The sequence below is a fragment of the Apostichopus japonicus genome, chromosome 11, assembly GCF_037975245.1.
Source record: "Apostichopus japonicus isolate 1M-3 chromosome 11, ASM3797524v1, whole genome shotgun sequence".
Taxonomy (NCBI): domain Eukaryota; kingdom Metazoa; phylum Echinodermata; class Holothuroidea; order Aspidochirotida; family Stichopodidae; genus Apostichopus; species Apostichopus japonicus.
In genome coordinates, this window is record NC_092571.1 from 13,489,319 (window position 1) to 13,513,389 (window position 24,071).

The 24,071-nt window shown below is 37.9% G+C and overlaps 1 long non-coding RNA gene across 2 annotated transcripts; it reads left to right on the plus strand.

The window, feature by feature from the left end:
• The first annotated feature begins 8,479 nt into the window (after nucleotides 1-8,479).
• On the plus strand, nucleotides 8,480-18,471 carry LOC139975691 (uncharacterized). 2 transcript variants are annotated; one of them, XR_011795831.1, is made up of 6 exons: nucleotides 8,480-8,908; nucleotides 10,497-10,579; nucleotides 11,150-11,312; nucleotides 13,949-14,037; nucleotides 15,269-15,358; nucleotides 17,919-18,471. It is a non-coding gene; the product is annotated as an uncharacterized lncRNA (long non-coding RNA). The 2 variants fall into 2 exon arrangements; XR_011795830.1 differs by lacking the exon at nucleotides 17,919-18,471 and having other exon boundaries at nucleotides 15,269-17,884.
• Nucleotides 18,472-24,071: the final 5,600 nt, after the last annotated feature.

Sequence of the window (24,071 nt, forward strand, 5' to 3'; positions counted from 1 at the left end):
AATAATCCACACATATTTCATATCTTTGTTTTTCTCCATAATTTAAGGAAGAACTGGAAATAGCAATGAAAATTTGGTATCATCAAACATAACTCGCAAAGTATGTGTTTTGCCACTAAAATCATGAGACGAGATATGTAAATCGTAAGACACCGGTGATCTAGAACGCTGGAAGCAGATATCAGATAACGGTATGGCTTACCTGCATATGTCTTAGGAACTTCCCAAGCACAACTATCAAAGAAACCTGTGATGAACATGAAGTCTAAGTGTTTCTGGGCGGCAACACAGCCCACTGTTAAATTACCACCACACGAGGTGATGTTAACAATTACCACATTAAGGTTACCCTCACGTGAAAAATGTTTCTTAAAACTACAGTCTTTTGGTTCAATAACGTGCAAGTCTACAACTGGATATGCGTCTGGAATGGAACATGTCAGTTCAAATTTATAGTCATTATTCGGATGTAAAGTAAGATTTTTCCTTTCACAGAGGAGAGGTGAAGGAGGATGATAAATGGTAAACAGACGGTAAGTATGTCGAGCGAAAGGTATTTTATCGATGTAATCGAACAATGACACGTGGTAGGTTCCAGCATCTTCTGGTTTCAGGTTAAGGATTGAAAAACCAAAGTCATAAAAATACGATGGATAATCTACGTGTGAGTATTCTACTTGAAAGAAATAACGATTGACTGTGTGATTATCATCCAGAAACAACAGTTCAGTGTAAGAAAAAGTACGGGTAGGTGTATCTCCGGTGTGGGCCATCTCGGTGAAGTTCAACTCTAATCGAAGTGTATATATATATTTATATGACAAAGAAATATCTGGAAAGGCAAAGTCACATCCTACAACCGAATAACAGTCTGTCGATTTCATAGCTGGTCCATCTTGACAATTAAAATCACAATCGCTACACTCGGAAAAAGACATTAACTGCAACATCAGGAAGAAGAAAATATCAGAAAAATGTACAACCTCCATTTTTTGAAGAGATCATATCTTACAATATTTACGCTGTGCGTTACTATTACCGATGCTTAGCTCTGCAGTGTAGTCTTCTTTCGATAGAAACCAATAGAAAATATTTGGTATTCTAGAAGAGATTAAGGTTCGTGCGCATGTACGGAAGTGTTCAGAACATGTAATATCAATGTAGCCACGCGTCTAAGATCGCTGATACTAAAATGGTAAAATAAAATATATTAGACAGTCTTTTTCAATGAATTTATACAAATTCCCTTTCTTTGCTGATGGTACGATCTGTGTCTATAATTTTGGAAGAACAACGTATTCTTCTGAGCCTCTTTCATTAACTTGAAGTTTGCCTGATGGGAAGTGGTTGGTAGTTGTAGTAACTATGAAAGAATGCAACAAGGATGGCATCTTATTTACAAACATTTGACACAGTTCCTTGAACACCCGGGTTTTTTATTCATGACAGCAGATACTAAGTAATATAATCGAAATGTATTTAAAAAAAGGTCAAATAGTAAGGGGTACCCGAGAAATATGAGACTAACAATAAGTTGTATTCATTATTAAATTTATACAACACCTAATTGTATTCTGGTCATTTGATTGGTCAATTGCTCGTTGATTGCATGCAAAATCCGCTCTATTCCACTCTATGAAATAGAACCATGGGTTATACTTTTTTGATAGCACTTTTGTCAATGGTAAGAGAGCAGAGAAACCTGTCTGTTCAAAACAATCTGTTGAATGAGTGCATTTTACATCCAATTATATCTTTCAGCTCATGAAATATTTGCACTATTGCACTCATAACCATTCATTGTTTGTATAATATTTAATTAAGTCCGTTAATAAATCGCCCCAGGACAACCCTGGCTGTCGACGTCAATGTCTGTATAGTTCGTCAACATTTGACATCAAAATCGTTTATAAGCGTAACAGACTCTACAGTATAGACGCGAAATGAGTTGTTGGGCGCCCGGAATACATTCCGAGAAGCCATTATTGCATACGGTTATTACTCGTAGTATTCAACATATTAAATTAATGAGTAATATATTTTGTTAATTTATTGTTGACTCATAGCACTTGTTTGTTCTCGTTTATCCAGGATGACGTTATTTGTCAAGTTGCTCTTGTTTAATTATGCACAAGTTGGGCAAAATTTCAGTTTAAAAGAACGAAAATCTGTATATCGACCGTCAATGAGATAATAGTAATTCATTACCTTACGAATTGAATTGGTTGTTTTTGGTACCTTTATTTATGGCAAAAGAGGCAAGGCGAAGGAAAATACAAGCTGAACGAGAAAGAAAGTGAACTTGAAATTAATCCCAAAAGTCGACGCTTATCACAGAGATATGCTAGAAAAAAAAACGAGGACATATTTGTACCCAAAGGTTCTTTCAACGTGTTCAGTTCATGACGATTGTGTACAAATATGTTTTCGTTTTCGTAACAGAACTTATAAGTAATAGGCGTAAACACTTCTGAGAATATATAGAAAGATGCTTCTAACTGTTATTAATTACAATGTTGTGTATATTTTAAGCTCATATACGCTCTCTGTCCTTCTTCACGTCTTTGTCGACTGCTTTCTACAAAGAATCCTGACAACAACAAATATGAGAGTGTGCCGTCATATTACCAGAATACACTTCCCACTAACTGAACAAGAATAATGGGTTTTAATTTACCTATCGAATTTTGTTTACAGAAACAGATGTGATTAATACTGATTAAATTAAATTACTGACAAGGAACATAATTTAAAGGGTTCCAGGACTATTCCCCCTGGACGATCCCTCTCCTTGGAATTTCTACGATTGATTGACAGCCGATGTAGGCGGGGTTTAGGCTATTAGTCCAGTAAAAATGAGGGTGAAGCTAGAACTAACTACAACAGAAGTTTTCAAGTGTTGATATTGTTGTTGAATCCCCACTGAAGCGTGACTGCATATATACCTTTTGCCCCTGGCAAGGAATAAAAAAGAGTCAAAGAAAAGTCTACCAGGAAACAAACGTAGCTATAGTGCGCGCGAGGTTTATCTAGTTTTACTACATTGCAAAAGTATTACATTGGTAGCGACAGGACGAAAGTTGTAATTCAGATCTCTTTGTAAGTAGATCAAAGTAAACCAATATCTCACACCTTTTATGGGGAAAAAAATAAGCGAAAATTTAATACTGATTAAATTGAATTACTGACAAGGAACATAATTTAAAGGGTTCCAGGACTATTCCCCCTGGACGATCCCTCTCCTCGGAAATTTCTACGATTGATTGACATCCGATGTAGGCGGGGTTTAGGCTATTAGTCCAGTAAAAATGAGGGTGAAGCTAGAACTAACTACAACAGAAGTTTTCAAGTGTTGATATTGTTGTTGAATCCCCACTGAAGCGTGACTGCATATATACCTTTTGCCCCTGGCAAGGAATAAAAAAGAGTCAAAGAAAAGTCTACCAGGAAACAAACGCAGCTATAGTGCGCGCGAGGTTTATCTAGTTTTACTACATTGCAAAAGTATTACATTGGTAGCGACAGGACGAAAGTTGTAATTCAGATCTCTTTGTAAGTAGATCAAAGTAAACCAATATCTCACACCTTTTATGGGGAAAAAAATAAGCGAAAATCACTCTCTTCAGGGTAGACATGGTTTACACACAGAAAACGGAAATAAATAAACACATCACCATTGCACGAGAATCTCGCAAAAAGATACTCGTTGTTCGTATCTTTAACTTCGCGATTATTTTTTTTCTCAGGTGAGTTGGGCCCGTTTGTTATGCTAATATAAAATAATATAGTACGCACGCACAGTTTTTATTGGTAACTAGTGTTATATAATCGTCCCTATTTGGTGCTCCCGATTAACAATCATCTGTGGGCCAATAGTGTCCGGGGGAAATTGTCCGGGGGATTTCCAGGGGGAAATTGTCCGGGACGGTACTTGTCCGGTGGGAGTTGACCGGGGTGGGATATTGTCCAGGTGGAGTTTTCTCTGGTGGGAATTGTCCAGGGTAGATATTACCTGGGTGGGAACTGTCCGGGGGTACTCGTCCAGGGGGTTGTGGGGGGGGGGGGTAATTGTCCAGAGGGAGTCACCAATTAAAGAGTTTTACATGGTATAACCAGAATACACTAGCCACTTACTGAACAAGGAAAGTGGGTTTTAATATGACTTTCACACGTTGCTTTACAGAAATTTTACGTGGTTAAATTTCAAATGGTGAGTGCTGGGAGATCATAATACTGTAAATATTACTAGATAACTTACTAACTGACAATGTATTGTAGGTTCTCGTAAAACATGAATGTGAACTGAAGATAGTAAACGTAGGGGAAATAGGGGTTGCGTAAGGTTGCTTGTTACATTATTTAAATATGCCATGAACTCACTCTATATCTTCACAGATTCGATACGCAACAAAACCCACTGAAATAACAGCAGTCCAATTTCCTTACAAGAACATGTTGCTTCAACTAATTCACTACACTATGCATTAAAGACTATAGGTACTGCCCTCGTTACATCAATACTTGCTAACTTTCATTAGCTCTTATGTCGCAGCCTATGTGAATCATGCAATGGTGCCGTCTTCCATGTAATATAACTAGCATATGTTCTAATGTAGTTATATTCGCCACTGAATGCAGTGCAGCGTTTCTTAAAATAACACTATGAAGACTATTTATCAACACAGCAAGGCCTCGCTGTATCACTGTATTAAAGTACATGTGTGTTTGTACGATAGCGTTGAAAGTTCACAAATATGAACCAGGCAAAGACAGGTACATCAGGAGGCGCCTGCATAATGGAGCTTAGTTAGGATCAGGAAACAAGAGTCCCGCGACCATACCCACCAGCCCACTGACCTTGGAGCAACGCGTGTAAGGGAACACTTTGAAAGAGATAAATGTCATAGTGTACTCTAATAATAACAGGGAACTAGCAGTTAGAAAAGTACATCGCTTGTGTTGGTGCGATTTAGTGGGTGGGGTATTTTCATATGTTAGGCGAAGTCTTTAAGAATGATGAATAGACAGTTTTCTCTTTCAAAGCATTTGCGTACACGGTTAATAAAATAAATGACAAAAGACTCACCTGGATTACTTTTAGAGATGTTAAATTCACATCTGTCCGAATACTGCTCTGTGGAAAGGAACGCCAGCGATTCCTGGGTAGCGATGCATCCAACAGTTGAGTTCTCATCACAAGATGTTATGTAAACAGAAAACTCTTGAATACCGTTATCATCCGTGTAATGTTTCTGAAAATCACAGCCGTCGGGCTCAATCATTTCCAGATTTATCGGTGGAAACCCGTCTGTTATTGAACAAGATATAGTTACGCCAGATGGGGACGAGGAGGGGCCTTGACAAACAAGAGGTGTAGGAGGCTGGTAGACTGTAAAGAGGTGATAGGTGTGATGAGAGTAAAGAGTATACGGAGAATCATCATCAGTCAATGATAGATGATAAGTACCAGCATCCTGTCGTTGAAGGTTTAAGATGGAGAAAGAAAAATCAACCTTAGTAACTTCAGGCCAGTAGTTGGACCGATCTTCCTCGATATATTCTTCTTTTACTTGAAATAAATATCGATTGACTGTCTGATTCGGACTTATTTGTATACCGTTGAATGAGTAAGTTCCTTTAGAGGGAACGTCCCCATTAGTACGTCCGGTAAAGTTCATCGCTACTCGTAAACCATATATATATCTATATCTATTATATATCCATACTTCAATATGATCTTTATTAACAGCAATATCCGGGAACGAGAAGTCACAACCTAGCATAGCGTAGCATTCCTTTGAATTTATTGTTTGTCCTTCTGTGCAGTGATATTTACAACCGATTACGTTAGACGTATATAATACCAGGATGATGATAAGATGAAAGAACTTTGAAACAATGAAACCATCCATTTTTAATAACTAACGACTTTTTAAGTTGTCCAACGTCGCAGACGTGCGTTTGTGCCTACATTTATTTTGAAAACTCTTATTAGAGATTGAAAGTGATCTTTGTTACAATGCGCATGCGTTAATTTGCTTTCAATTGTGCATGACTGGAAAATATATTTCCGACATGACAACATGCATGTACGAGTGTGTTTCGAATTTTAAACATCACTTTGTTTTTCTATTTAATTTGAGTAGTTATATTAGCTAAGAAGTAGGCTAATGATTTTAATATAACAATGTTAGTTAATGACAAACATACTTTTTAAGGATGTGTGTGTATGAACCGTTTGTTGTCCTTTCGTGTTCTTGTTATTAATTTAATGCTTATACGTGGCTTTTGAAACAGTACCCTCAAGTAACATCAAATTAAGTTTTAGTATGTGACGAATGTCATTACTATAATTTCATACTGAGTTATATCGAGAAAAACAGAGAATGAGAATGCAACGTGGAGCTTGAAATGAAGCACCGACAGAGCATAAGCATATAGACATTATATTCATCATTTTTAAAGTGATACATTCATCCAAAACGGAATGACTGTACCTGAAAGTGATGACGCTCTCACGTGAAACATTGAACAAAACTGAATTCGTGAGCATCATTCTACTTTAATCTGCTCTGGTGACCTGACGAGTGAATTCAAAATGTGATGCAACAGTGTAGTTAACACCACATCATCAATTGACGGCTAAAATAACATCTTCCATATGAGGTACTAACAAAAAATCCAGATTTTTTACTCTGTTTTTCTTTTTTTGGGCATTATATTTCACATCCAGGAGAATTAACATATTCATCGCACTCGATCATTTGCATCGAATTACTTTCAGTGTTACTTTATCACAGTTTTACAACAGGCTCGTGGATTCATATGGCAGGAAGATTAGTAAAACGCACTTACAAATGGTGAGACCTTTATTTACCTTCCATTGCTTTCTTGGTACAATCCTTCACCGTCACATATTGAATAATTTATTGAATATAATTAATCGCATTGTTCACTGTGCCGTTATCTGGTAATTTATATTAACTATGCACACCTCGATAACGAGAGTCCAAGCCGACTTAGAAGTCAATTCGTTTTCAAAGAATATTGCAAAATTTGGCAAAGAACTGAATATCAGTCTCCATTTTGAATGTCCTCTAACCCACCTTACCTAATAACCATCCGTATATAATGGTAGTTCTATAATGTGGACATATATTCAAATTCACTTCAGAAAACGAAAAGACACATGATGTCATCCTTGCTAACGAATAAAGTTTTTCTTTTTTATTACTTTTTATTAAACTTTTTTATTATTTCTCGAACAGCTAATCACTTGGATATTTCAGTCCGTTTTTTTTTGTTCACTCAAAATAACTTCTTTCATCAATGCATGTAAAGAATTTTAAATTTACAGTAACGTTTTGCCAGATGTTTATATGGTTTTGGTTACTCTGAGCATGTGTCGCTAACACTCGACGGCTTTTAGTCATACATAAATGGGTATGAGTAGATAAATGTTAGACAGAGCTTACCAAATAGACGGTATGTGTGTTGCAATACAGTCAGGCCGACAGTCCATTCGCTGTTTGTAGACTTTATGTCAACTTGATAAGTTCCAGCATCGTCTAGTTGGATATTTAGGATTGCGAAATTAAAGCTTAAAAAGCAATCCCAATAATCACTATCACAAAAAAGGTATTCAATTTGAAATTGATAACGATCATAAGTAAAATTTTCATTATACCTGAACATTCCAGAGTAAAGAAACGGAGCTCGAAGAACATCATCGGTGGCCAGCTCGGTGAAGTTCAAATCTAATCTGTATATATATATATATATGAAAATGAAATATTTGGAAACGATAAGTCACAGCCTACTACCACATAACAGTCTGTTGAATTTACTGTAGGTCCATCTTGACAATGATAATCACAATCAATATCTTCGGAAAATGAAAAAGTGATAAGAACAAATAAAAAACTATGTAAAACAGGTACAAATCCCATATCGATAGATCGCGGTATTGTGACAATTATTCACAGTAAACATGATGAATTTATTGCAACCCTTCGCGCATCTGTCTGTAAAGCGAGGAGCGCTGTTTATGAATCAAAACAAGGAGTTGTTCCTAAGTAAAACCCGAGCATACGCACTTGTTTGTGTTTCATTTGAATAATATATGTGCTGATTCAAAATGAAAATGACCAGGCTGACAATGATTTTTTTTTCTTTATGGCTACCTGACAATAAAAAAATAATTTAACTTGTAGTTTCGAGAGATGAAAGTCTGCTGATGTCTGTAGTGTTTTCATAACCTTTTAACTTGTAATCTTAATGGATTCAAAGCAGTTGAAATCGCTCGGATGATTTTATTTTATACATGCAAGTCAAACATGTTTTAAATTCCCTGTGTCTGCATTTTCTGTAAGAAATTATAATGCGTTAAGCTTTTAAAGTATGCAATTGGTTGTCGAATCTCGTGAATTTTACATAGTTACTATCTAACTTAACCAGATTCACCACTGAATTAGTTGTTATACACTCTAAACACAATCTAGTCAAGCGAGGCTAAAGTCTAGTCATATCGACTGGTTTACGTTAGTCAACGATTATCCCGCCATAATCTTGGTAGAGATGCCTTCACGACTAACCCAAAAGGTCGCCTGACCAGAACATAATGGTCACAGTTCTATTTTAATCTGGTCCTACAATAAATGTCAGCACTGGGACGAAACTCACTAGTCAATCAGGTTGATATATTCGTCACATGAAAAAGCGCGGGAAAATATTAACAATTGTAGCGCCACGGTACGGCCTAGCGTACTGCACTGAACTATAGTACATTGTACACATACGTACACGACGAGCAAGGAACGTACAACAGGGAGTTAGCAGCCAGACGGTTACGGTACGAAAAATCAAAAAAATATTATCATCCAGTGATATTGTCAGTAACCATTGCAAGGTTAGTATATTAGACCAGTTTTCTTTGGGCCTTTGGCCAGTGTCGTTTGTTAGTCACTTAAAAAGTATATAGTATATTAGACCATAAAGTGTGTATTTTCGATTATTCCAACTTGTGTACGAACAAGCTAAGATCTAGGTCCTAGGCTAGGCCTATCATGCAGTAGCTATTGGCGAATTGCCTAACGTTAAACCTAATGACGTTAAGCTGCCTTGTAGTTGTAGTAGTTGTACAGCACAGTTTATCGTAACAGTAGGCCTCCGTATATTTACAGTATCATGGTGGCCCCGGTATTCACGCGTTTCTCATGTTTGCAATGGATTATTTCTTTACAAAATAACAAACCTAAATTAAACTTAATATTTATAATCTGTATTAGAAACTTTAGCCTTAGGGGGATAGGACCTTGGCTATTTTATTCTTGAAATATTTTAGGCGGATAAATTCACAGCAGTGTTTCTCCTGCACTTTCAGGGGGGACATAGCCTAGGCTTAGGTTCTAGGCCATGTTATTTATACCTAGATTAGGTTTGAGTTAAGGATTAGCCTCCAATTAGGGTCACCCTAAGATAACGAATTAACTAGAATAGTGTGTATGGGATTGTGTAGTTGCGTGCGAAACTGTTACACTAAATAAGCTGATTATTCCTAGGGCCCTATAGCCCCCCCCCCCCAGGCCTAGCCCTAAATAGTTTTCATAAAATACAGAGGCTAGGCCTATGTTTCATACGAAACATCAACTGAACATGACGCCAATCTTTTATTACCAGTTTGTCCACTGACCATCCTATCCAACAATCCTGTTAACAATTCACAGGAGAATACACTCCCCCTTCCAAAATAAACATTGGGGACCTTGGAGCAATCTAACAGCCTATTGCTGCCACAGCTGTGTCATATCAATTTATAGGCCTAGTTGTCAGTAATATAGAGGGGGAATATTTCTGGACAATTGCACTGACTTGTCCGGAATTTTTGGCTAAAATTGGTTATATATTCTAGCGGCATGAGTTAGGACAGTTTTTTCTGCTATTTTTTAAGTTTGTACAAAACAGTTCCGATTCAGAACAAAGGTGGGTGGGTGTTTAATTTGTTGTAGCTGTTTGTAGGGAGTCATATAGCCTTGGACTAGGCTTTTTTCAAGATGGAATATTCCTCGCTTTACCTGTGGTACCGTGAACCGCAGTTGATCCCCCTAGGCTAACCCTAATTCCATTGGAAATAAAATAGGACATCTTTTACGGGGTGTTTCATTCAACTTTTTGGAAATACTAAAATTTCAAACATAAATGTATTTGGTTATCATTGTACACTTGACCAATGAAAATGTAGCTACCATAGCGGATTGATTAATGTTTGCACATGTTTCTTTTCCATACAGGTATCAAATGCATTCAGGCTTCTGTATCACTGCATAGTAATTTCACTTCCATTTCTACTGTACATTTTAGTAATGGGATGTGATTAAATAGTTGAATTGTGACTGGTATCGTACCGTACATGTTTACCCACATGCTTTACAAAATATGCACATGAACATTAGGGATGTGAACAAATAACAAAAGTTGTATGTCTATCACATTGGCAGATAGACGTCGTTTAATTGTGGAAGAGGATGCTACTAGCGAAGTGGTTAAGAAAGTCTATCCTTGGCTATTTGAAGATGAAGAGGTACTGTATTAATATGTCTTGGTAGATATTATTTATTATACAGTAGTCTGTGTAAAAGTAAAATTCAATCTTGTGGTTTCAAAAGTTATGGACATTTGAATATATTCACTTTATGCCCACCACTTGTTCGAAGCACGACTTTGTTTTTCAAAAATCAATTCAAGACAGTGTTGCGCTAAGCAGCGCGATTGCAGGATTCCCACACTTTTTTTGCTGATACCGCTATTGGGAATTTGTAGGGGGGATGTTCCCCCTTAAAAAGAAAACCAATTTGTTTTATTCTGAGCTAGAGCCCGATCTATACCTTTATCAGCAAGATCACTTCGCAAAACCTCATGTCCTCATCCCAAGACTTGGGGAGCCTACTGCTCCTACATTGACCAGCTACAGTAGTCTCTCTCTACTTCTTTATCAATTCGCATCTTCCATCCCTTTCGACATGTCTAAACCATCTCAATCTACGTCTCTGAACATAATCCCGAATATGTGTTAGTCCTAAGCGATCTCTTAACTTCTCAGGTGAATTTACCATATGTACTGTATAATCTAATTGATCTCATTTAACCATAGATACTACTTGAATTAAAGCGACTTGAAGGAAAGACGACAATGGCACAGTTGCTTGGTGAAGGGCTTTCCAAGTATGGAGATGCCATAATCCGCTGCACTTTGAAGATGAAGCATCCCACTGTCATAGATACATCCATGGAGAAGGACGAGGGTGCCCGTTAAGGTACATTAGTAACAATTCAATCTGTAATTCACTGTTCAAGTGATCATCACCCAGGTATGTGCTGGGTCTTCAAAATGGACTACGAGCAAAGTCTGAGGCAGGGGTGGATGCAAAATATGTCTTGGTAAGGGGGTATAACCATTCAGATGTATGGTAGTGAAAAATAAACACCTTCATTAGACATTAACGTTTGTCGTCTTGCATCATACAGTCTGAGGAAAATAGGGCGCATCCATACATACTCAGACTGTGGTAGCACTAAAAGGCTAGTGCACGCATTTGTCTCTTGACTCTTGCAACAGACTCATTTATGGACTGCCAAATAAGCTCCAGCGTTGTACGAGCTGCCAGGTTGGTTACCTTATCTAGGAAGTGAACACATAACCCCCATCCTTGTAAATCTCCACTGGTTACAAGTGAAGAAGCGTATCATGTGTAAGTTAATGCTTTTGACCTACAAAATATTAAATAAACTTGCTCCATACTATCTATGTAAACTTCTCAATATCAATGAACCGGTACATATTCTCAGGTCAAATGCTGCTACAACACTCATTGTACAAATGTCAGCACCATTACTTACGGTGAGAGTTCTTTTTTCAGCAGCTGCTAAACTCTGAAACCAACTACCACCATATGTTTGAAAGGCTAAATCTATATGTAAATTTAGGACCTTGTTAAGACTTACTAGCAGAGGGTTGTGTGATTTTAAATTATGCTGATTTAAATCAGTGTTTTTTTTTTAAATCACTGATTTAAATCACTTTTCTAATTCTTGGCAGGAAAAGTTGAATTTGTGGTCAGCATATTCTCTGAAATCAAGCAGTTCCTTATAAAATAGAGTCTCAATCAAGTATCAAAGCAATTTCAGTAAATCTGGGAGGGGGGGGTTGTATTTTCAGGGAGAAAAATCCTTGTCACATACACCGGTATGGCATGAGGCCTATCATGCTAAAACAAATTGAACAATTCTAGAAATTGCCTGCTAGAATCCCCTCAGAGTTCAGTTAAGTTCAGTAGAATAAGGATCAGGATGGACCCTGTGAAAGACCCTGTACCACAGATAACCCAGACTGCCAGATATGATCATGGATGAACACAATCAAGTGCTCAGATGATAACGAGACAGGCTGTGTATTGACGGTAGATTGCATAAATTATGGCTGTGAAGTACTTCATTTGGTACAAACAAGTGTCTGTGTTCAACAAAGGGAAATTGGTACAGTATCATGGGCCCCTTAGTGGAGGGGATAAAGGGCCTAATTTTGAAGTTATATTCAAGACTGTTGACTTCCCTTGATTGTCCCGAAATCAAATTAAATCATTGGGCTGACTGCTCGTATGTGATATGGGTGGGTATAGATGTTTTTGGAAGATTTAGGTAACATTTGAGAGGAAATTGAACTTTTGATTATTGCAAATTTATTCGATTATTAAAAAAAAAAATTAAAAAATCAACTCTGAATTAGCATTTATATTTGCAATATGGGTAATGTTTTGTATAATTATATTTTTTCTGTGTGCAGTGCATTGCAGCATTGTGGTCTTGGACGGAATGCCCTATATAAAAACGTTTTATTGTTATTAAGGTTATTATAACATGTTTGAAGTTATGGATATGGATATAGAATGTCTATTCCAATTTCCAAAAATATATTGTTCAATATGCAAATCCATGGGTGGAAGTAGGTGGTATGTGACAACCTGCCCCCACTTCCCCCTATATGCCTATATGTATTATAGGCTACACGATATGCAGTTTGATCCATTTATATGATGCAATGTTACATTGTTACAAGCTGAGTATATGGAAATCTAGTCTACTTACTCTACTTTGGAAACAAGAGGCATTTCAATTTATCACTGTCTGCATATTCTCAAATAATATCTTCCTTGTTCAACTTTCACACTAGTTCATGCTCTGTTGCCAGCTGAATCCTAAGGTTCAAATTTTCATGTGTCAATCTGCTTGCTAGTCTGCTCTCTATTATCTTCATTTTACTGAAGACCTCAGAATATGATATATGGTTGTTAATTCAGGGAAAACATGTTCTCGGACTTCAGGAATCTGTAGGTATCAATGAAACCTATCTGCTTTGGGTCCAAGATACGAGTTTGACAACTGATACATATTCTTGACAAATGGAGCAACTCTTTCAATACAATCTCAGTATTTGATATTTTTCCATTAATGTTTCTATATTTTGCTTCAAATGTTCCTTATCAGTTATCATTGTCTTGAATCCCTCAAGCTGAAATAATGACATGGATGCAATCATTTTTTATGGCCCATGCCAGTAGGGGCCCACGAAAAATAACTGAACAATTGGCATAACTTAAAGATGCTTGCTTGGGTTGAGCTCATACTTGATATTACTTAGCTAAGTAGCCTAGACCTTATCAAATGATACAAATATCTTTGCTGAAAATAAGACCTGTGATGTATTTAGTACTCTACTTTAATATTATCACCTAAGCAATTGATCGAGTATTGAGTATTGCTCTCCGGACTGCAGATGAGTGAATCTGTGATATTTTTGTCCTATCGATGTTACCAAATATGACATAATATCACTCTTCTGAAATGTCATGATGTTATGAATGCTTTAACATTCTGTTGTTGATTTTTCTTTTAGAGTCTAGAATGCATGCAGCAATTCTGTCAGTTCCGACTCTACTGAATGAGAAGTTGGGTGCTATGATTGTATTTGCAGATGAGGATAGGGTAAGTACCCAATGTATTATTTAAATCAACAGTATGTAAACTATGGGTCAAGGCCATCAGAGGTGGTCTGATATTGTATGTTACAGTGTCGAGGGTTCATCATGATAGTGCCCTGGTAGTGTTTCCTTTGGGGTATTCAGCAATTTTAGGTCTGATGCCATATGGGCTATTTCAGGAAATAACTCAAAATTAATATTTTCCTACAGATTGTATTGTCACAATGCTTAGAGTTTAATTGTCATGATAGTGTTTTGGTAGTGCTCCTTTGGGGTGTTTGGAATTTTAGGTCAAAGGTCATGTATGGGCCATATGGGCCATTTTGAACCTCTGAACTCCGCCTGAAATAACACAAAATGTTTCTTTTCCTATGAATTCTATGGTGCAGTGTTGAGCATTTTTCACAGTGGTACTTAGGTAGTGCCTCCTTTGGGTTTTTAGGATTTTGGGGCCTAAGTCACCTGTAGACCATATGGGCCAATTTATGAAATCACTCAAAATGATACTTTTCATACAAATTTGCCCTAAAATTGGTTTAGCCCTAACATTTGTTGGGGCATCCTTCTTTTTTTTGGGGGGGGGGCATTTTTTGGCATCCTTATTTCTGGGGGGCCTTGAAATATTTGGGCCCTGAAAACCTGTCTGCAACAAAGGCCCGCACATCTGATCATTATTCCCTAACTAAATATCACATGTATGACCTGGGAGTGTTCATAGCTGTAAATATAGTAAGGGCATCATCACAAAGGTAGAATAGACTAGTATGTATGTGATAACTGGAACAGAATGTTGGACAGATTTCAATCTGTAGTTGCAGTAACCATAACCCAATGTGGATTTCCTGATCAGCCCCAAGTGTATTAAAATCATCTAGTGGAATGAATCCCTACCATGATGTAATTAGCTGTAACAAGATGTCATAATTACTCATGGCAAATATTCATTTCTCTCTAAAATACACGGAACCAGTGCACCATTTAGCTCTGTTGTTTCATTTATACTCTGCTATTATTTATATCATCAAAAATAGTATTACTTGTAGTGAATACGATGTACTGTACTGTAAATTGATTTGAAAAAATATTTAAGAAATTATTTATTTTGATTCCTTCGTTGGTGGAGTATATTTGTTTGTTGGTCACTCATGGCCATCATGGTGGATCAGCCACCCCTCCCATTTTCTGAAACTGGAAAGCGCTGTATATTGAATACATATACCTTAATATCTTTGCAGGTTACAGACTTGTCAGAAGTGCCAGTTTATATCCAGGTGACAGAGGATGAAGGTGTTCCAGAGTACACTGTGATAGTGGAAACCTTGCAAGTAGCTACTTTGAAAAGTTTGTTCGCAGCCATGTGCAATTATTTGGCAGTGTTCTATGTCCTAAATATGGCATAGAGCCTTTGCTGAAGAAAACCCTTCAGCTTTTAAAAAAATCATTTTGAATGTTGATGATACTACACCGGCAGATAAATCAGTCAATAAAATTCTGGAGAAACTAAACATGCAAATCGCTAAAAATTGATGGCCTAATTACTGCTCCAGGCACCTACCATTTTTTGTACAGTTTTTTTGGCTCAAACTGTCATCACATTTATAACATAGAATACTGCCTATCAATTGCACTAGCATATATGAGTCAAAATAGGCTAAGGTGTTATAAAACTGTAACTAACTTGCAAATAATAAGTCATTGAAAATTTTTTCATTATCATTTGAGCTGTTGCATGTGTTAGTTTTGACTTACAAAATGTTGTTATTTTTGGTTACGATGCCGAAAGGCCTAGTAACCTATGCGATCAAGTTGGCGTGTGTGAGGGTGCGTTTGTTTTGCTATCTGACCGAGGACTTGAACAAAAGAATTTCAGGTCCTCGGTTGTGATTTCTAAAGAATCACCACGTCCTCGGAAGAATTCTATTGTATGGGGTATTGTTAATGTTACGGTACGTGGATTTGAACAATGGAAAATACAATGGGGTCCTCGGTCTGAACGAAACACAAACATGTATGTGTGTGTGTGTGTGATGTGACAGCTTGCTCGTAAACACGATATCTCAACAACGACACATTGGATCAATGTCATATTGGACTGGTGATGTGTGGATGTTCCCTATTGTTTTTGTTCTCCATCACATGAATATTAATAAGTGGGTAGGGTTTAAAGTAAAATTCTTAAAATGTCAAGATCTTCGCAACGGTATGTCCGATCTGCTTCATACTTGGTATGGTGATGTAAGTGGTTCATTGTCACATGACAATGGAATTTCATCTAATTAATATTTATGAGTGGGTGGGGCTTAATTCTTAATTGCTAGAAATAGCTTGTAAACCTGAAATCTTAGAAATTAAATGTTGAATTACTGTCATTTTGAACTAGTACATGCTCCATGATTAGTAGATGTTCCCTATTGTTTTTGTTGTTCATGACATTAATATGAGTAGGCAGCAGTTAAAGTGAAATTCTTAAAATGTCAATAACTTTGCAACGGTATAACCGATCATCTCCATACTTTGTTGATTGGTGGTGGATAATAATAGTTACATTTTCATATGAAAATAACATGTAACCTCATTAATATTCATGTGTTTGTTGGCCATATAGCATTTGTTGTCACTCATTCCTAAACTCCTGTCATTCGTCACATTTGACATGTTTTCCTGGTTCTTGGGAGCTTGCTGATCTTATCTATATTTGTTTTGCTTTATAAAACCATGAAATTGTCTAGCCAGGCCATTAAAGGAGTAGTCCAGTGACAAATTAAACTGGACTGAAAAAAAGTAACCTTTGCAATTAAGTTGGCATATGTGTATGTTGTGATGAGTTGGCATGTTTGTATGTTTTGATCAAGTTTGCGTGTGGGTATGTGTGTATATGTATGTTGCATAAATAGCTGGCTCAGACAATTAAAGGGATAGTCTATAGTGAAAATAGTAAATGAACTTAATAATCTGGTATTACTGTACATGTACCTATAGAGTATAGGGAAATCTTATGTGAGTGGGGTAGATTAATGTGTTGGTAGTAAGGTGTGAAACTGGTAAAATCTGATGGGTGTCAGGTGGGGGGGGGGGTTGTCAGATGAGTAGGGTGATGTTGGGATCAGGGTTGTAGGATGGTAGGTGAGGCTGCAGGTGGTATGGTGGTAAGGGTTCCGTTCTGGGTTGGGGATATGGGTTGTGTCGTATGATCCCCATGTGTTTGTCTGGAGAGGGTGTGGGGTGGTGAAATGCCTAGAGTCAACTATATCACTTTTTTTCAACTTTATATGTACATCAATAAAGGCATTAATTTTTGGTTTTGTTTACGATGGCCAGGTAATCTACAGTTTAGCATGTTTGCAAGTGTATGTATAATCTTAAAAACAATATATTTAATTACTGTAAATGTATTGAATAACTTGTAGATATGCTACATTATCATTACATGGACCTCATTGTTTTTGTTGTCCAGTACATGAATATGTGGGTGGGGCTTGTAATAAAATTCTTAAAATGTCGATATTTTTTTTCAAATATATGTCTGATCACCTTCATACTTGGTAGGTTGGTACAGTAGTGCCACATGAAACTGAAATTTCATTTATATTCATGAGTGCAACTGACAACTTTATGTCTGATCAGCTTCAGTTTGGTTTCAGTTGTCTGGCAATAAGTACAATACAGGTATATAACAATAACAAATTCTGACTTATCTTATTTCATAAACTTTCATCGGCATCAGAACCACTAAACCTTTGGGTTTTCTGATTCATCAATTACTGATGAAATCAGACACTCTTTTGTACTTACTATTGAGGTGAAGCATATGTAGTGTTTAAGAGAAAATATAAAATGTGATTCCAAATTAATACAGAAATTCTTGCTTTCTTTTTTTCATGTGAGAGGGCTTGATGGTCTAGCAGTGGTTAAGGCCCAATCAGGTTTTATATCCAAGAATTGTTCCCACCAGTTAGCTCAACAGACAGCTTTGTACCTATAAGGGAGTTGTCGCAGGTTCGAATCCGTGGTGGGTCATATAAAACTAGTATAGAAAAACTACTTTTATCCATGGGCAAGACTAACTGGATTAGTCAAGTGACTGCTGGACTAATCATTTAGGTCGCTTGACAAAAGCCTGGTCGATAGAGCATTTTTGAAAGACTAGCAAAAACTGGTCATGTGACTAATTGAATAAGTCAATTGACATCTTGACTAATCGTTTAGGTCGCTTGACTAAAGCCTGGTCGATAGAGGCATAATTGAATGACTAGTAAAAACTGGTCATGTGACTAATTGAATTAGTCAACTGACATCTTGACTAATCGTTTAGGTCGCTTGACTAAAGCCTGGTCGATAGAGGCATAATTGAATGACTAGTAAAAACTGGTCATGTGACCAGGTTTACTTAGTCATATGACCAGAACTATTTGGTCACTGGACCAAAAGTTAGTCAAGTGACTAGAAGCATTGTTTGGACTAATGTACTCTAGTCATCTTGACTAGAATATGTTTACAGTGTACGTATTTATTAAAGACAGAAAACATATCTTTGCGGCTAAAATGAGGAATCCTTTGACGCAAGTTTTATATTTCTACAACTTTATATCGTAACGATTTTTATACTCAAAATAAGATCATTGTAAGTAATCAAGGTGAGACACCCTCATAGGATTTCGAAAACAATGTCCTTTTTATTATAATCCTACATAGTAGGCAATTAGTAGGCAACGCATGTAGTTGTAGCCATCTATTCTACTAGTTTAGAGAGAATACTTCATGTGTATTTTCAATATTTTTAAATTTTACAAGATAGTTAAAATATTATTATCATGTATGGAGACTAAAAACCGTCCATTGGTTGTCTAGCTTATTTTGAAAAATTCAATGTTTGGGTCGCCGATGTAGAGTGCATCCTGTGCTAGAGAAGTGAGGGGCGGGAAATTACGCCTGCCCCCTCCCACCTATAAAAGGGGGAGATTTGTCTATCTTCACCCCTGCCTCCCGCCCACCCACGAAAACACATTTCAACGAGTTTGATGGCTACATCATAATAATAGGCGAAACAACCCGGTAAATATGACGTGGTTAGAAGTGGATATTTCGTTCTATGACTATGATCCATTCCTAATAAATCATGACTATGTTACGTCATTATAGATGATACAACTTGAAACAGTAAAGCTTCTTTAATATTTTTTTCTAGATTTGTGGTAACTGCGTTTCATTTTGATTGGTAGATTTGGCAATCATGTAATATGATTAATAGAAAGCGTTTATGATAAATTGGTTAATATACTATAAGGATTATATGTTCAGATCCTGACTGGATCACTGGGTTGTGTCCTTTGGCTTATTCTTCTTCACTCAGGTGTGTAACAGGGGACCTAAAGTTTTGGTTATAACCAACATAGTTAAATGCATGGCTCATTTTATACGATTTGCCGGACGATTCTCATGACTTTATCAGGTTAAACTGGTAAAGGTGAGAGCCGTTAATCAGTTAAAACTGATGTGTGTTATCATTTCTTAACAAGTTTAACATTTATGACCAGTTGCTACTAAAGGACTAACAAACAGAAAATACTAAACACACATTCATACACGCATACTGATTTACTGGATTTAGCAGAATATTCTACAGGTTTCGCCACGATTTCGTCCACATTGTAACAGATAGTGGATATCACTTAACTGCAGAACGCATGAAATGTCTTAACAAGGTATATTTATTAATCAAATAAGACCAGTCTGTTGCTTAGAATCTTAACCAGTCATTAGTTGAAAATAACCCTTGAGTATTGAATTCGTCTGTTAGCAATTTTTTTTCCACAGTAGCTTCTGCTGACAGGTTTAACATGTGTAATGGTGTTATAACATACTTCATTTTACACTGATTAGAGGTTGTATCTTATTCACAGTACAAACTGATCAAGACATCTACGTTGCGTAGATATCCTTTAAGAGGACGCGTCTTTAGCCCGGAATGGAATATCATCATACACCATCTATGGATTGATCTTGACCACCTGTACAATTTCTAATGATAATTGCTCTCTTCGTAGCAGTCTCCTGTGATTTTAAATCAAGCAATAATACAAACCAACAATTTTGTTCCCAATTTTTAATAGATTTTACCAGGAGGGTTGTGTCGTATGTATTTTATTAATTCTAACCAAGTCATTCGTATAGAGTATATATGTGGAAGCAAAAAACGCTTTGATTAGTCAAAGGTAACATTTATTACATTATGATTTTTCCCTCTATGAATAAAAAAGAATAATAATAAAAAGCCATCTTGAAATAGTTTAGTGATGATATTTTAGGTGTATTATCCAATACGTTCTGCAGGTTGTCCAAGTTTATTGAATCGTTATGATCGAGGTATATGGAACAAAAATTCGACCATGTTGTTTGCCTAGTGCTATTTTCTAATAATTTAATAACAAAGTGGAATGATCCAACAACTCTGTGGAATACATGCCGTGCTAAACAATGGGGGTGAGAAACATACTCCTGCCCTCCACAATTTAAAAAGGGAAATATATCTCTCCCTCCCATGCACACCACCCCTCCCCAACACCCTTGCCACTTTGGACGCCTGTTATGGCAATGTGATCCGAAACAATTCTGTGTATATTTTAAATGGCCTGAAGTCGAGGTTTCCTAAATAACTAATAATTCATTACGAATCAGTAATGAATTTAATACATGGCTGTGACAAGACACCACACCATGTGATGACTGCCAAAAAGCATCAAGAGAATGTCAAAGTGTACACTGTAGTCCCATTAAATTGCAATAGCTGTCATTTATTCTTGTATTTTATTTCTTCTTAAAGAGAAACAACTCCGTACCGTTGTCGAAGTATGATGTGTCAGATCGAACGAAGGTTGGTTGGTTATTCTAATCGATAAAATACATTTAATTAACAATTAAAATAGTCTAGTAACCATGCTCATAATCATTTAGTTTTAGATGGCGCTGTACCACTATATAACAAGAGGAAGTTATAGAATTCTAACTGCATGTTTCTTTAGGTGATAAGAGTAGGTAGAGTATGTGTTATTAAATGTTCTTGTTCCTTTCAAGTAGGAGATCGATTGTTATGAGCATATATTACAGAGGACAATATCTCGGGTGGAATGTCTTTATCTGTCTCTCTTATATACATCATTCAGCAATTTGTATTGGAATGACCTTGAACACCTGACCACCTTTCTTTGACAGTTATCTGTCGCAATAATTGCAAATCAAACAACAATAAAAACCAATAATATAGTTACGGTGGTCCTGATGGAACAGGCGAGTTGCAGACTTACTGCGTTAATATAAACCGACAACTAGTGAAAAATACAATATTTGGGGTGTTGTCCAGTTACGTGCAGCACTACAACTGATCATGTTGGGATTCTTCGTCAAAATGCCAATGCATATAATCGCTTCTCGGCCTGTTGGCTAAGATCATGTGTAGTATCTTTTCCCTTTCGAGGGGAACGGTGATGCACAACCGACGATGATCGCACAGTCACAATATCGATGCAAGGGGGCTGGGGTTGAGAGCGGATCAGTTGTTCGGTAGTTTGGTTTTCGTGCCCAGGTTCTTTCCTGGGTGACTGTTCTTGAAAAGTATGCATATAATAGCTTGTCAACTAGGCAAACATAATAATTTGTCGAGATGTGTACAATTCGCCTGTATCGAGAAGAATATGGTGCTTTTTACGTGACCCGTCATACGGGATACAAAACGTCACGGCCAAACGGCACTACCAAACCATCCCATTCTTACAAACGAACCTCAGGTCAAGCGAGCCAAAAAAAGTACATACGCTCACCGACCTGCAGAGACAAAACGCCCAACCCCCCACTGAAATATTAAAAAACTACAAAAGGACGACCAGCACGCAGCGAAACAAAACACCCTTCCCCAGCACACCACCGTCCAAAAAAGGCAGCCCTAGATAAACGGCGAAAATCGCCTTCAACCTGAAGGCGAATGTCAGACTTCACCGCCTCCAGGACTGCCTGCCAACTGGCAAATTTCCCCCTAAAAACAACATCACATCTATTCCTCCAAATAAGTTTTTTTACAACAGAACAAACATAAATAATACGCTGCAACACAGCAACGGAACAAACTGGAGGATCTAATCCATACAAGACAAAACCCTGTCCTACCGACCAGGAACGGTCTCCCGTTAAACGGTCGGTCCAGGACTGAAACCACTCCCACAAGTTCAAAACAAAGGGGCAATGCCAAAAAACATGGGCAGTACTCTCTAAGCTGTCACAGCCGGTCCTCGGGCACAGTCCATCACCCAATCGCCAGTGATACCTTTTCAGATTGGTCACCAAGGCACCGTGTGCAATTCTCCATGCAAGGTCACGGAGCCTGCAACCATTCAGCCTTGAATGCACCGAACGCCATACTTCGACAGGATGACGTCCCTGTACAAAAATTGCATTCAAGGCCCTATCCCGCAACGAACTGTGAACGAGGGCCGGCTGTGACAGGTCAACAGGGGGCAACTCAATCAGAGCGGAGCAAAAGACACGCACCACCCTGTTTGGAGTACTACTATGCGGTTCTCTGTTGCTAAACAGCGCCGGGACCCATCGACGCAGGTGCAAACCGCCCCAAAAACGTACAAAATATGAACAAGGCAACCCTGGGTCAGTTACCGCTACAAACAACTGCTTAAATAACAAACAACTTAACTTACTTCCCAGATGAACAACCCCTAACCCACCCTTCTCCAGTTTTTGGTACATTACCGCCCTTTTCACAAGCTCTGTACCACCCGACCAAATAAATGAAAATATCGCTCTCTCCAACCGCACTAGGACGCGACGCGGAATTGGATACACCGCGCCCGGGTACCACAAGATGGGCGAAACAAAACGATTAACTACGGTGACTTTCCCTAGGATCGAAAGCCAGCGGGTGCCAAAGGTTTCGAGCCTGCTCTCAAATACCTCAGCCCTCTCGCTCCAGGTGACATCACCAGGTGCATCGTAGCCGAACCATATACCATTAATTTTGATATTCTGATCCGACCACGACGCACCGAATGGTAAGTCTCTGTATCTCCAGCTACCAAGACGAAGGCCCTTTGTCTTTTCTGGATTCAACTTCGCCCCGGTAGCTCTCTCGAAAATAGATAAATCCTGCGAGAGTGCGCGAAAGGAGCCCAGACTCGAAACAACACATGTCACGTCATCTGCATATTGAGCGCATTTCACTTTGGCACCCCCTGGCACAACGAATGGAACAAGTCTGGAGTCCCTTTCCAAAAGACGAGAGAGGGACTCGCTAAACAAAACATAAAGTAATGGAGACAGAGGGCACCCCTGGCGCACCCCCCTCTCTACGTTAAAAACCTCCGAACAAAAATATGCGAAAAGAATATGGTATCGATGATTGTTCACTTCAACAACTCATTGTGCAAGATTGCTTGGTGGTGAATGAGATGGCGTCGAGACCTGTTTCCAAGGGCCGTTGTTATTCTGGTTTGGGGTAATAGAGGGCCTACGGACGGTCCGACCGTTTTTACTTTTGTAGATGATTCGTGTTCAGTTCGGTGAGTGTGTGAAAAGGGGCGGTTCAGCACTTAAGCCGTGACGTTTTGAATTCCTCTGGGCGGATCACGTAAACAGCACAGTAAAGTTACAACCAATAACAATCGGTCCGAACCACTGGGAGTACCATATTACGTAAATACCCCCCCCCCCCCCTTCTAAGTGAGAATATCAGCATATAGGCCGGGAAGCGAATTTTTTCCCAACAGGTTTGCAATTGCGTGTAAATAGGCGCTCATGATTGGTCGGAAATGTTACGTCATCACGATAGAAACCTTCACTTCCAGGTAACCAAAGTGTCTGCATCCATTCGTTACAACGAAGATATGCCCGTTCAAAGTTACCCGAAGCTTTTCGTTAATATATGTAGATGTGTTTGGAACTGGTTTAGACATATTGAGCACACTAGTATGGTATGATCATCTACTTTGATCGAAGTTTTATGTGAAGGCATGCATTAATCGATAACATCGCACAGTG